The sequence below is a fragment of the Mesoplodon mirus genome (assembly GCF_964341445.2).
Source record: "Mesoplodon mirus genome assembly, chromosome: 3".
Classification (NCBI taxonomy): Eukaryota; Metazoa; Chordata; class Mammalia; order Artiodactyla; family Ziphiidae; genus Mesoplodon; species Mesoplodon mirus.
The window spans coordinates 85,347,145-85,362,733 of NC_138978.1; the positions used below are offsets into that span (position 1 = coordinate 85,347,145).

At 41.6% G+C, this 15,589-nt stretch overlaps 1 protein-coding gene across 4 annotated transcripts in view; it reads left to right on the plus strand.

Moving 5' to 3' along the window:
• The window catches only part of LRRC8B (leucine rich repeat containing 8 VRAC subunit B), a 74,352-nt gene that overhangs the window by 26,463 nt on the left and 32,300 nt on the right, over nt 1-15,589 (plus strand). For all 4 annotated transcript variants that reach the window (XR_014293540.1, XM_082615691.1, XM_082615693.1 and 1 more), the window contains exon 2: nt 13,005-13,060. The gene's annotated coding sequence lies outside the window, so the exon portion shown is untranslated. The remainder of the gene's footprint in view (nt 1-13,004; nt 13,061-15,589) is intronic.

Sequence of the window (15,589 nt, forward strand, 5' to 3'; positions counted from 1 at the left end):
TTTCCCTAATATACGCTAATATGTCCTTAAATGTATTTTTTTCCATCACTCCTCTGCTCAGATACCATCAGTGATTCCCTACTGCTTGTATGATCAAATCTAAATTCCTTCTGCTCTCATGAAAATATATGACTATTAATTCAACAAGTGATATTTTTATCTCAAAACAATTACTTCTCAGGTGCCTGTTATATGCTAAGGGCTGAACTGTGTCTTGAAAAATTCTTAGCCTGACATTCTAGACTTTATTTGACCCAAATCTACTTTCCACTCTTATCTCCATTATTACTGTCTGAAAACTTCCACTCCATCCACACATGTCTCTTCACTAACTTCTTAAATTCACCTTGGCTTCCTCCTACCTTCTTTATTTGTTCCTCATTCCTTCACATAAAATATTAATCCTCCCTTCTACCCCTCATCCCTTCACCTCCCATTTATATAAATCCTATGCATTTTTCTTGGTCCAACTCGTAACACCTGTGCAATGACTATTATTTCTTTGGCATATATTGCCTTAAAACATAACTGTGTAATCCATTTGTTTGATCTTTCTTGTATTCATGCTTTATTTACCAAAGCATAAGGTCTTTTTGAAGTTCATGTTTGAGTTTGACACCTTTCTGTCCCTTTCAAAATCTGGGATGACGATGCTTTGCACCCAGCAGAAGCTAGGTCATGATTGTTGAGGACACTTAGTGGATGCAAGATGTGACAATCCTCCTATACTCTATCGGTACCCCATCTCTGGCCATGACACAAGTTGATGGCACATAGGGCCCTCTTCATTTCTATCTCTGTTCAACTAACAGTGACTAAGTTGTTGCCTTCCTTCAGTGAATAAGACTTCCCACAATGGAAACACACGATGTTGTCAAATGTAAATAGAAAAATGTTATTTCTTGTGTATGGGTTAGGGGGAAAAAATGGAGACAGGAAGAAAAGACACCATTAGCTTTCTTGCTGCAATCCTTCTACCTTCAAGTTTGTTACTGAGAAATAACTGTAGATTCATTTGCTGTGCACAAAGGAGAAACCTAAGTCACTGACAGGAGATGATGCATGCTGTGCAGCTGGATTTGTCACTGAGCCACACAAAGCCCCACCCTCGTTTAGAAGTCATGTGTTAAACTTCCAGATTGGGAATGTGGCTTTTGTTTCCTGGGAAGCCATCACAGTTCCAGAGAGAACATGGCTTCTCTTCTTTGCTAACACTAAGTGAAGCGGCAGAGTCCTCTGAATTCTAAAGCCCAAGGACAACCCAATGTGCAGAAACCCTACCACTCACCGTCTCTGGAATGTGGACAATCTACCTGATTCCTATTAGTTCTTTGTGGGTTCTTTTAGAAGCCTGACCTTACTCTTATCACTTCAATATCCCCAGAGCTGCCTCAAATTATTCTTAAGGCCATGGCTAAGCTCAATCTCTTTTCTCTTTTTGATAGGTCTGGAATAGAGACTTTATCTCCTAAAGGATTCAGGGGCCTTTGCATGTCATGTGGAATTAGGTGATTTGAAGATAAGATACTGTGGTGATTATAGGAAGTTGTTCTGGTCTTTGCTCCAAGCTAGAGGGGGAGGGGGTTCTCATTTTAATTCTTTTAATGTTCATTTAATATTTACTAGCAGCTTCTGCCTACTAAGCCCTGGGGATACAATGATGAGCATGAGACATGTAGACCAGACCTCCTAGAGCTTATACTTTAGTGGGAGAGAAGTAAACCTTAATCGAACAATTACACGAAGGTGTGTGCTAAGTGCTGTGAAAACAGGAATAGAGAACTAAAAGAACACATTGTGAAGGGCCTGGTCAGAGACGGGGTCCCTTAAGAAGTAACTTCTCTAAGTCATTAACTCAGGACATCCGTGGCTTAAATGACTGCCTGCTCTGTTTGGCCCTTGCAGGTGAGCTTGGCCTTCTAAGTGGACTGCTTGGCGCTGTTTCAAATTGCGACTAGTTTGAGTAAGAATTAGCCCTCCTGTAAGACTATTCTCATGCAGTGGGAGATATGAGTGGTATAATAAGAAATACATATATATTTGGTCTTTGCCCTCAGTTTCTGGCACAGAGTTCCTAAAACCCTTGGAATTTCCTGACAGGAGCATCTTTTATTACTCATGATGAGCCCTTTCAGCCCTACGTGGCTTTATGCTAATGGGGTGACTCTGGATGGGCCCCTAGAGAGCTTCAGGATGAGGGCTGGTTGCCAGAGGGACCAGCGGGGTGACTAGAGGGTTGGGACTTTCAGTCTACCCCTTGACCTCCAGTGGCCTGTGATTTAATCAATGATGCCTATGTAATGAAACTTCCAGAAACGCCCCTAAATGACAGAGTGTGGGAGCTTCCAGGTGAGTGAACATATCGAGGTTCTGGGAGGGTGGCGTACTCAGACGGCGCATGAAAGCTCCACACCCACCACTCACCCTCCCCACACACCACTCACCCTCCCCACACACACCACCAAATATCTTTCCCTATGCATCTCTTCCATTTGACTGTCGCAGAGTTGTATCCTTTACAATAAACCTGTAAACCTAAAGTGTTTTCCTGAGTTCTGTGAGTCATTCTAGTGAATTATCAACCTTGGGGGGGGGGTTGTGGGAGCCCCTGAATTTGTAATTAAGTTGGACAAAAGTGTGGGTAATCTGAGTACCTGGGACTTGAGACTGGCATCTAAAGTGGGGGCAGTCTTGTGGGACTGAGCACTTAGACCTGTGGAGTCTTGCACTAACTTAAGTATCAGGATAGGATTGCATCTCAGGACACCCAGGTGGTGTCAGAGAAGGTAATGTCAGAAAAAGAGACAACTCACTATGTTTATCCTAAATGGAGACCAGACATTTTTCTGCTCCAGCAGAGGAGCAAATGAAAACCAATGTTTGAATGAAATGAAAACCACCAGCAGCCATTAACCAAGTTGCAAACATGAAGCACTGATTTAACACCGAGGTGAAAGTGGACTTTTTACCTGAAACACAGATGACATAAGAGCTGGGTTTTTTTTGAAACTGACCTATTTCTCTCTTAATGCTCTTGCTCAATCCTTTACTTCCCACACCTTCTTTCAGTGAAAATAGGAGCTGGAAGAGATAAGCAGTCTTGGCTGACCCTAACGTTTTAAAAGTCCTCTCTGGGTTGGGCAGACAGACTGTGAGCCAGAGGTTGCAGGTGTTGTTTTTTTCTTTCTTTTTTAAATCCCTAGTTGATAGTGTGAATGGTCCATTTTCAGTCCATTATTGCAGGGTGGATTTGGGGAAGAACTTTTCTGCTCGCGTTATTATCTTCTCACAGTAAGGAGACTACTGCCAGTTTTGTGTTTTGGTCACATATTTCTACCTGGACCCCTGTGCCTTTTTAAAAAATTCTTTCTGACTTTGTAGTAGGACTTAAGTGTGAGGGGGTGTCAGTGACCTTGTAACACTTGCCGTTTTGTTTCCTTGGAACCAAGATGGTGTAAATAAGACTCACTTCATGGGTTGTTTTGTTTCAGTTTAGGATAATGCTCCAAGGCCAAAAGCATCCTCTTCTAAAATTACTTTACTGGCAAAAAAAAAAAGGTTTTCTCTAATGAGTTCCCCTTTACATTTATGTGCACCTTTAATGATTTCAGAATGCTTCCACAGTATTTCTTTTACCACTACTCTCAGCTTAGGGCCAGTATGATTGGCCACGTTTTGAAGCCAAGGACATGGCGGCCTGGACTTGGGCGAGTGGTTTGCTTTAGCCCATGCAGATGGCGGTGGAGACGGGCCTGGGAATCGTTCCAGTGCATATTTTCCACACCGGGAGCAGAGAAAACCAGCCCCTACCTCTTACCCTCACTTGTGGGGGGACTGGAGGGTTAGGGGAACAAAAGATATGAAGATAAATAAAAAGTGGGCAGTTCGCAGTTACCTAAAGCAGCTCCAGAACATCCACAGAGCAACATCTCAGCAGGAGGGGTGATCATCGCTCTTTGCTTCCAGAATTGACTGCCCTAGCAATGACTGCTGCTGACCAGGAAGCAGAATAAAACTTCTGTAAATATGCCTGATACCTGGGAGCGTAGACACCAGTAACATGTAGATAAAAACAGAGCCAGAGGCTTTAAAAATGCCTTCCTCTCACAGCAGTAGTCCAAACTGTATCAGAATCCATGACACGGGCAGCATGAGCTGAAGTTAAAGGCAGCCATATCCAACTTGTGAGGTTGTGTGCGTGCCCAGGGTGAGCCATGTGGCCATGTGATTCTTCCTATTCCAGCTGTCCTCAAGTGAGTGGTGATCACAGAATATGTCCAGTCTGCCCAGCCTTTTGCGGTCAGACACTAGCATTCCTGGGAAGGAAATAGCAAGAGCTAATAAAACCACAAGAGAAGCTGGATAGCACTCGTTTCCATCGTGTTCCAGTGCCAGCTGCTGCCCCCCACCACCTCCCTGAGACATTGTCCTCATAATAACAAATAACCAAATCAGGAGGTGATGTGTTTTAGAAAGAGCTCTCTGGCTGCAACATGGAAATGGGACTAAGGAAGGGAAGGGAGGAGAATATTTCAGCTGTCTTCCCCAAAGATGAGGCAGCCTCCACCCAAGGCAGTGGTAGCAGGGATGCAAAAGGAGGGAGTAGTTTAAGAAAAGAACCAATTGATTTCAGAGAATAGAGAAAAAGAAGGTTTGGGGTTAGGTGCGTGAGCTCTTGATGTTGCTGTCAACCTTCAACATCACTCAGCTAACAGTGTTAATGTTGCTTCCAGTGTTCAGGCACTCAGGAAGAGCAGGTTTGGTGTGGGTGTGAGAAGAAATGGCAGGTTCAGTTTGGGACATGCTAAGTTTAAGGTTTCTACACATCTCAGTGTAGAGCTGGGAAGATAGCGGGGAGATGATTCTGCAGTTTAGGATTAGGGAACTGGGCTTGTCATATAATTTTTGGGAATCATCTACAGGGAGGTGGTGGATAATTCCTTTATCTTGTTTTTTCTTTTTTAAAAAATTTATTTATTTACTTTTGGCTGCATTGGGTCTTCGTTGCCGCGCATGGGCTTACTCTAGTTGCAGGGAGCGGGGCCTACTCTTCGTTGGGGTGCACAGGCTTCTCATTGCAGTGCTTCTCTTGTTGCAGAGCACGGGCTCTAGGTGTGAGGGCTTCAGTAGTTGTGGCTTGCGAGCTCTAGAGTGCAGGCTCAGTAGTTGTGGCGCACAGACTTAGTTGCTCCGCGGCATGTGGGATCTTCCCGGACCAGGGCTTGAACCCATGTCCCCTGCATTGCTAGGCAGATTCTTAACCACTGCACCACCAGGGAAGCCCTGGATAATTCTTAAGAATAGAGGATGTCATCCCAGGAGAGCATGTGCATGAGCAGAGAAGCTACTGGTCAGTGACTGAATCCTGGTGAACCCCGCTGCCTGAGAGATGGTAGTATTAGGACCCTTCCAAGGTTCCCTCTTACCTTTTTCCCTTCAATTAAAATCAATGCTTTCCTCATATGCTTGACCTGATGACCTTCTTTTCTTGCTGTGACCCAGTTTTACTCTCTTTTTGGCAAGCCCAATTTATTAGTTTCCAATTTCAGATCATTCAGAGTGCTCTCTTTCTAAGGAAACACGAAGCAGCCATCTTTGGGTTAATGCTTTTCCTGGTGCTGTCACCTTCTTCTTTCAAAGCCCTTCTTGATTCTCACCACTCCATAGGAGTCTTTTCAGATTAGGTCTCCCTTAGCTCCAGCGGCAATTAATCAACTCGCAGGATAGTGGAATGCAGGAAGTGGAGGGTCCAGCTATCATTTGTCTCTCTCTTGAACATGACAAGTGAGGGAAGTCAGGTCAGATGATGTGAGATGACTTGCCCAACACTATACTGTCAGTTAGATGTTAAGTAGAGAGTAGAAATGTCAGGGTCTCCTGACACCTAGTCAGGGGTTCTTTCTGTTAGGGTGTGATGCCTCTTAGTCTTCTTCTGTGTGCCATGGTGATGGTTACTTTCCTTCATTTAAACATCCCGTTTCATTACTACATTCCCTCATTCTTCTTCAATATAGCCCTATAGAGAGGCAGAGCAGCTCTTGCTATTAAATTGTCCCCCGTTTGTTATGGATCACTACCTTTACTCACTCATGCCTTGAATGGACATTTCTACCACACATAATCCAGAGACCAAGGAGGTAACAAGGCAGTCCTACAAAAATACGTGTTATTATGAAAGCCTCAGGGATTGATTGACTAGTGTAAGTGCCTGATAAGTATGTCTGCTAAGGTAAAGGATTATGATGGCTCTTCTCTAACCACTTACACACATACACACACACACACACAATCTCTCTACCTTACCACCAACCTCTTCCTCACCCCGACTCGCACCCTATAAGGCTGTCCTAGATGCTTTCTGCTGAATTGACCTCTAAATAAAAGAAGATTAACAAGAGGATCAAATACTTGGCAAATTCATCTCAAGTTATTAATGATTGTTGTAAGCATGTGGGTGCTTCAGTGGTTATTTTAGGAGAAAAAAAAGATCTCGTGTGTGTTTACCTAGCTAGTCACTAGAAGATATTTGAATGTGTTAGCTTCATATATGGCTGTTTATCTAGTATAAAAGAGACCCACACCTTTTCTAGGCAAATTAGTGAGATCATATCTCCCCCACCCAAATCCTTCCAATTAAAGGTAACAAAAAATTGATAATGAAATATTTAGTATTTATTATAATAACCTATGAATTATGGACAAAGCAAATTTGACACAGTAAAATAGTATTTTTATGTGTTGGTATGTTTTCTAGTACATGGGGGCCCACTGTATATTTATTTTGTGTAATCCATTTGTGTTCATTTTAAAGCAGTCAGAACAGTCTTCCTGTTTTACATGATAGATTTTTTTTGTGGTAAAATATATGTAATATAAAATTTACGATTTTAACCATTTTAAAGTGTACAGTTCTGTGGCATGAAGCACATTCACATTGTTGTGCACCTGTGATTACAGATTTTAAAACGTGGCCTTGGGTGATACTGGCTATATCTGACTTGTCTGCAGCATGAATCTTGATTGGGAAGGCAGGCATTGCATCAAAAAGTAGAGGGTACTTGCACAGGTTAACTTTTTTAAAATGTTGCATCACCTTGTATTGTTTTGGCTTCACGATACTTGGTCTTCCCTATGTGTCATATATTAAATAATTGAGGTAAATTACATTTATATTTATATTGCACAACACTTTCTAGTAACTGGAGTCATGTGATACTTTGCAAAACATGGCATGGAAATCTCTAGCTTGGGTGGAAAACCAAACCCCCTAATATCCAGTGTGGTTTCTCTTTACAGGATAATTTAAAGCCAACCTTTAAAGAATTCACTTTAAATAAACCTACTACTCAGTTAATAAATTATCATTTTTGAGCATTTACTTTGTACCTCCTGCTATGCTAAACATTAGATTTATAGTTATCTCATTTAATTCTTAAAACAACTCCATTATTATCTCTATTTTACAGATGAGAAAATTGATACTTAGTTTATCTAAGATCAAGCAGGTGGCAAATGACACAGTCAGAACTTGATCTTAACCATTCTGCTATACTCCCTTCCTCCTAAGAGTGTCAGGTAAGAACTAAGCCTAACAAAGTAACTAACAGATTGAAGACATGCGATACTTCTTTATTAAGTCATTCAGAAAGAAGGTCCTATTTAGGTGATATGGCATAAATTTAGTTTAACCACATTTTAATAGTAAAGCCAGGAAGAAAACCCATGTAAAAGATCATTTAAATACAGATTAAACTTGGGTTATTCCTCTTGTCGTTACAGGGGTGGGTGAATGTTTCTCTGTAAGAGGTTGTGCCGGTAGGATGCACTCCTGTTCATGTTGATCTTCACTACTTAATAGAGGCAAGCAGGGTGGAGGGAGCAGTTGCTGATTCAGTTTCACTAGATGGAATACTGAGTAATGAACAGGGAAACTGTATAGATCTGATTTTTAGATTGTGTCTTTCAGTTTCTCTAAAAGATATTGTTGGTGTTTTTTTAAGCGATGTCACATTCTATGTAAAACTCCTTTTAACATAGCTTATTGGAGAGGTGGTGTAGCAGATGGTGTGAATTCTTCTCTTTTGTGAGCTTGAGCATGAGCAAGCTTCTTAGTTCCTCCCATCCTCACCCTTCCCACCATTAATAAGAGTTGAGGTCATTCTCTTTCTGACTTACTTTACTCTGTATGACAGACTCTAGGTCCATCCACCTCATTACAAATAGACAAATACTGTATGCTAACACATATATATGGAATTTAAGAAAAAAAAAGTCATGAAGAACCTAGGGGTAAGACGGGAATAAAGACACAGACCTACTAGAGAATGGACTTGAGGATATGGGGAGGGGGAAGGGTAAGCTGGGATGAAGTGAGAGAGTGGCATGGACATATATACACTACCAAACGTAAAATAGATAGCTAGTGGGAAGGAGCCGTATAGCACAGGGAGATCAGCTTGGTGCTTTGTGACCACCTAGAGGGGTGGGACAGGGAGGGTGGGAGGGAGACGCAAGAGGGAAGAGAGATGGGAACATATGTATATGTATAACTGATTCACTTTGTTATAAAGCAGAAACTAACACACCATTGTAAAGCAATTATACTCCAATAAAGATGTAGGAAAAAAAAAATGTTGAAGTCATACTACGTACCTCACTAAGTGCACAGTAAATGGTAGCTTTCCCCTTTCCACCTCCCACCACCTTTCTCCATTCAACAGACAATTACTGAGAATCTCTTGTGTGTTAGCTCCTGTCTTGCACACTGAACTCTTCTAAGAGCTCACAGTGAGAGGCCGGGAGACATCTGACCAGCTATTGGTGATGCAGTTTAATAGAAACGGTAGAACACTCACCATTCCCTCGATGCCAAAGAAGCACCAGGTATGGAACAACTACTTGTTGGGGGTGGGGGGAGGGGGTTGAGTGAGTAGCAGTGTTTATTTTAAACATCTTTTGTGTTTAATGGTCATTCAGTACTCGGTGAACATTAAACTTTCGTGTTTTGTGGTTAGAAATTAACTTGATGTAAACACTAGTCTGATTTGCAATGCATGGCAATTGATTTTTGTCATTGGGTTAACAATATGGTAGAGCAGATATAGCATTCCATATACTGATCACTATCAGAAGTTACTGGTTTTATGAGACTGAAACCATCCCTGTACCTGAAATATCGTTAGCTTGATAATAGCACACAGGGTTGTGGAACTACGACACTTAGGGGGCATCTCATATGTGGCAGGCCCTGGGTGACAAGGAAAGTCCTTACCTTCCCAGAGCCTGTGGTCTTGGGGGAAGGTGGACTGGACAAGAAATGGGCACAGAACAGCATGGTACACAGTATCCTTGTTGGGTGGTATCTTGACGCTTCCGCTGGTCCCAGCATTATTCCTGTTGCATTATACTGTTAATTTGTACAAAAGAAGAATTTTGAAATCATAATTTGGTATGATATTAAGGTCATTTAAGACTGCTGTGGCATTTATGCATTGATCCATCACTGATTCAAATTGACTCACCGTCATTATAATGTAGCCAGTCAGGCTGAATTTGACAGCACTTCTGCATTCAGATTTTTGAGGTGTCATGTTTGGTGAGTAAGCTGGCAAATATGAAATTTTCTCCTTTCTTTCTGAAGGGAGAAGACTTAGCCTCTGCCTCTGAATTTCTGTACCTGTCATGAGCAGGTGGCAATGCCTGAGGCTCTGTCCCCACTGCTTTGCTTATCACCCTTCCAGGCCCACCGTGTCTGTACAGCAGATGTGCGCACAGGTCTTCCAGAGAGCCAGGCCTGCTCCTCCATACCCTTGGTTCCTAACTGGGTGGGGAAACCTGATCTGGTATTATTGGTTCACTCAATAATTGCTTACTCAATATTCATGATGAGTGCAGGGGCAGGACTGAGACATGGGCGCACCCTAGGTGGGCTATTAACTTGTTACTCTGGGCAGGCTAATGATTTGATGTCACTTCAGACTGCTATTCTTTAAATATTTGTTCACAACATTTTTTTTTTTCTTTTTTTTGCAGTACGTGGGCCTCTCACTGCTGTGGCCTCTCCCGTTGCGGAGCACAGGCTCTGGACGCCCAGGCTCAGCGGCCATGGCTCACGGGCCCAGCCACTCCGCGGCATGTGGGATCTTCCCGGACCAGGGCACGAACCCGTGTCCCCTGCATCGGCAGGTGGACTCCCAACCACTGCACCACCAGGGAAGCCCTGTTCACAACATTTTGAAGAGAAGCCAGGAGCTGTATGAGAGGGAAGAGGGTAGCCAAAGAGCCCCTCTAGTTCCCCCTTCTGCCAGTTCCCAGGATCTCAACTGACCAGAAGTCTCTTTGTCTTTCCTTCCAAACACATTCTGAACAATCCATGAGAAAAGTCTGGTAGATACTATTTTACTTTAATTTAGCTAACTTTCCAAAGATGTTTCAACACCCCATTGATGAATTGGTACAGGGAAGCTGCCGTAATATCGAGGCGCTTAACCTAGCCTCGGAAAGAGTTGCTGGGATAGATCCTGAGAATATAGGTGAATAAGATTCTGCCCCAGTCCTCAAGGAACTTGAGGCAGTAGCTTATTACATGTCATAAGACAGTGTGAGAGAACTATTGATAAAGTATTCCAGGAAAGCAGATGGAAGAGCAGTGAACGCAGCCTGTGGAGGTCAGTGTGGCTCATGCGGTGATTCATGGAGTGAGGCTAGGGTGGGACCGATGGTGAAGTGAAATGTCCCTCTCTTAGGTAAATCTGCTATTCAGAGTTTGAACCTTTCAAATTGATGAAAATAGGATACTTTAATTTTACACAACCTAAAGCCTTAATCTTATGGAATTGCACAAGGCAGGTTGAATAAGTGTGACATTGTAGGGATTCTTGCCATATTGACCTGCAGAGATTCTTGACTTCTTGCTAAATCTTAAAAGTAATCTAGGGCTTCCCTGGTGGCGCAGTGGTTGAGAGTCCGCCTGCCGATGCAGGGGACATGGGTTCATGACCCAGTCTGGGAAGATCCCACATGCCGCGGAGCGGCTAGGCCTGTAAGCCACGGCCGCTGAGCCTGCGCGTCCGGAGCCTGTGCTCCGCAACAGGAGAGGTCACAACAGTGAGAGGCCCGCATACGGTGGGGGGCGGGGGGGAAGGAATCTATCACTGAAAGACAAATTCTCCCAAATGGAAAGCCTTTATCAGATTCTAAAATTTTATAGTAGGCCTTTGCTTTTACTACAAAGGAGTTTGTTTTGTCAATCTCCACTGTCTCCACTGGCCAGAAGGAAATAAGAGCACCCAGACTTCTCAGTTTTCAAAGTAAAAGCCTTAGGGCCTTTTGTTTTTCTATCAGAAAGCTGATTATCCCCTATTGTTCCTTAATCCACAGTCACTTGGGAGCGTTCCCTTCTGTGTCCCTCACTGGGAACCTTCTGAAAGCAGCTCTTATTTGAGAAAGGGAGCTCTCAGTGTTAGGCTTGTCATCTCCAAATCTTCCAGGATACATTTTTTTAGGTTATCTTGGAATTGATATTTTCAGTGAAAATACACATCTTGTGTCTTGCCTCTGGGGAGAGTAAATGTTTTTCAGAGGGTAGGTAAAGCCGGTTTTATAACACCCATCCAGCATGGCTAGCTGGGGAGCCCACTGATGCTTCCTCAGAAGCTGGGTCTGTCACAAGTACTGTGACAGTCCGAGTCCTGTTCTGATCTTGCCTAGTATGGACTGTTTATTTCTATTCTTAGAAGCGTTGCCATTTAGTACTTTCACATTTCATTCTTGCAACTTATACTTTGGTTCGCTGCTGGGGAGGAAGATAGGTGATAATGTTTGCTGTTGTTTCTAAAATTAGTTTGAGTGATTTTAAGCTGGATAAAGAAACTGAGCTACATTTTGTTTTTTTACTTGGCAGCAGTGGCTGCACTCTGAGATGACAAGTTGTCATTATGAGAGAGCTTTCATTAAGTTCTGCATTTATATCTTCTCAGCAAAATATTACTCTGGTTTAGGTAAATGTGAAACAGAAAGGAGGAATGAAACTCATTGTTAAAACATGTTGGGAAGCATTCAACCCAATTCAGAGAAATGCACAATAAAGCAACAAGATCCTTTTCATGTGTGGAATTAGCAAAGACTTTTATTTTTAATGATGATTCCCACATCTGGTGAGGGTACTACTCATATTGTTTATAGGAAAGAAAATTAGCATAATCTTCTTGGGAAGTAATTTGATATTATATATCAGAAGCCTTAAAATGTTCATGCTCTTTGATCTATTACTCTTACCTTTGGAGGTCTATGCAAAGGAAATCATATGAACAGAGTTAGAGATGTTTACAGCATTATTAGTAATAAAAAGGGAAAACATAAGGTTCAGTAGGGAAATGATTTTGTAACCTATGACATAGCCATGTATGAACTATTATGCTTCAAAAATGATGTTTCGAGAAACTACAACAACATCGAGAAAGCCTATGAGAAATGATGAGGCAAAAAGAGATCTCAATATCATAACACTGAATTTTATAATGGCATAGTTATGTAAAACTAGCTGGCCGGCAAAAACAAAAACAAAACTGGAAGGGGAAAACGATCCTAAACATTAAGTTGTTTTTTCCCCATGTTTCCCTATTTTCTGTAAGAAGCATAGATATTTTCAATGAGTTTTTCTATCTTTTATTTATAAAATGAGTGGTGCCTCATAATGCTTACCTCTTTCTTCATTAAAAATTTAAAGTTCATATTTTATGCCTTGTAAATTGCCATGGTGATGGGATTAAATGTGTAGCCTGTGACAGTGATTTTGTTTCTCTCCCTGGGTTTTAGTTGACACCTTTTGTAAGAGGTCAGAAAGTGATCTCTTTAACAGCAGTGGCTTTTTAAAAAAGTTATCTTTTATATGTTTCATAAAGTTATTATAGATGTTTGAAACTTTAGAACCACATAAGTGGATAAATTGTCTTGCAATCCTATGATGCATAAAATATAACAATATGTTTATGATTTCTCTTTAGGAATTTTTCAAATAGAAACTAATTGCAGAGTTTCCGGTTGACCAGGCATTCATAGGGTAAGATTAATATTCTGAATTGTGAACACATGGTAAAGATAATTACTATTACACTGGTAGCTTGGGGCAAATAAGTACTGAATACTTAGTGTGTAAAAAGAGATTACTGTTCTTACAGATGTTTTGAGTAAAGTCCTTTTGATGTTTTTAAACCAATTAAACAGAAAATTAAATCTGTATACATTTTGGTAAAATGTCATCTTCCTATCCTTTGTTGGTTTTGTATGTAGAAAAGGATATGTGTATGTGTTTGATATTTGTCATTTTTTTAACATTAAAGATCTAAGGAATATAATAAATGTCTATGAGAGACTTAGACTCCATGACTCCATGTCTATATTTTTCTGATTTTTGTTTAAGGTAGCATTTTTTTTAATTAATTAATTTATTTATTTATTTGGCTTCATTGGGTCTTCGTTGCTGCGCATGGGCTTCCTCTAGTTGCAGAGGGCGGGGGCTACTCTTCAGTGCGGTGAGCACTTCTCATTGCAGTGGCGTCCCTTGTTGCGGAGCATGGGCTCTAGGCTCGTGGGCTTCAGTAGTTGTGGCATGCAGGCTCAGTAGTTGTGGTGCATGGGCTTATTTGCTCCGTGACATGTGGGATCTTCCCAGACCAGGGCTCGAACCCGTGTCCCCTGCATTGGCAGCAGATTCTTAACCACTGCACCACCAGGGAAGTCCCTAGGGTAGCATTTTTAATGTATAGAATTGGTTTGCCATGTTTCCGTAATGAAAACATGGCCATGCTTTCCTAGAGTAGGTAAGTCAGAAATAAACAAGTTCTATATCCTGTTGCTTCCTGCAGACATCATTCATCTTTTACAGTTGTGGAAGTTTAATCTTAAATTAGCTCTGTGGAAGAGGTTTTGACTTTGACATGATGAATGATTAATTTGTACACTGTATTAAATTGCATGGCTCTCCAGTGTTGTGAATATGGCATATGTCTTAAAGCTGTGTCACCCAGCTCTGAACATATAGTCCAGGTAAAGCAGTGGTGAGGACAGTGGATCTATCCCCTGCTGTATTCTGAACACCATTCTTTTTACAGATGAAGGTAGATACTTGGACTTCTCGAGTATATCCGCATTTCCCTGCTGATTCATTGAGTTGACTGTGAATTCTTAAAAGCTAGTAACAGATCAGCTACTTTTCTCCTTATGACTCTTCAGTGGCTTTTCCACCACTCCTATACTACTTACTATCCAAACTCTTTATCTTGACTGCAGGCCCTCTGTTACTGTACTTTCCCCAGGCTTCTGACATTCCAGCCAGGTGTCCTCCTTTCTGATCTGCACGCATCCTAAGCTTCTTGCTCCTTCTCCCTGGAATGATCTTCCCCAGTATCATCATCTGGTAGGCTCCATTTAGATCTGTGTTCTAATGGTAGTCCCTCTAAAGAGGCCTTTCCTCACTCCCCAGTCTAAAGTAGCTATGTATTCTTCATAACATTTCTGATTTTATCATGTGTGTGTATTTGATTTTCTCTCTTTCCTTACTACACAGTAAGGTCCTTGAGAGCAGGGATCTTGTGTCTTGCACATCTATATTTCCCTAACACTTAGAACTCTGCCTGGCACATAGTAGACATTCTAAATATTTGTTGCATGAACAGACTAAATCCTGACCTTTGTTTGACAAGTACTGCTTTACCATTCTCAGTAATGTTTCACCCATTCTCTTTGGATATTTTGTTTGTGTAGAACCAAATGCAGTGCTTACTTTTGGCCATCATCCCACTCATTTTGGCACTGAAATGACAGTATAAGATGGTGCTGCTAACTCTCAACTATGCATGTCTTCTCTCCACAATAGGATTGTAAATCCCATGAAAGCAGAAACAAGGCCTCATATTTCCTTGGTATGCCTTTGTAGTTCTAACCTCCATAATTGAATGTATATAAATGTTAACTTTAGAGAAAGGGTTAAGACTAGTGGCTTAATCATATGTTTAAGTATTTCTAGAATATACTGGTCTGTGTGTCCCAGAGCTAAAAAAAAAAAAAAAATCTCATTTTGATTTATAGTTTTAAAAAATTATAATACAGAAATGTTCTGGACTATTTTTGCAACTTCATGTTCCAAAACCCTGTTTTATTTGGCCTATTATTACTTAGGCTAGGTGACCAGAAGCAATGCTCTCAACCTCCCAGTTCTTTTCAAATTAGGCAAGGTGGCCTTAAGGCCATGTTCTACTACCCTGTGACCCTAGAGAAGCTGCTTGAACGTCTTTGAAATTTAGTTTCCTTATTTGTGAAGAGTTAGACTCTGATCTCTGCGGTTTCTTCTTGGGTTAAATAGTCCATATGATTCTGCTCCTGTGAAAGGTAGGTCACCTATGGAAGAATTACTGTAGAAGCAAATGGACTGATGATCAGTGCTATCGGCTAGTCATTTGAAAGGAGAGCATGTGTGATTCCCCAGGGACTGCACAGGGACTGGGTTTGGCTCGACTTTATGGCTTGCTGACTCTGGGGTGATGGGAGGGGGTCAGGAAAACGGTTTTATAAACAATGAAGATGGCGGAGA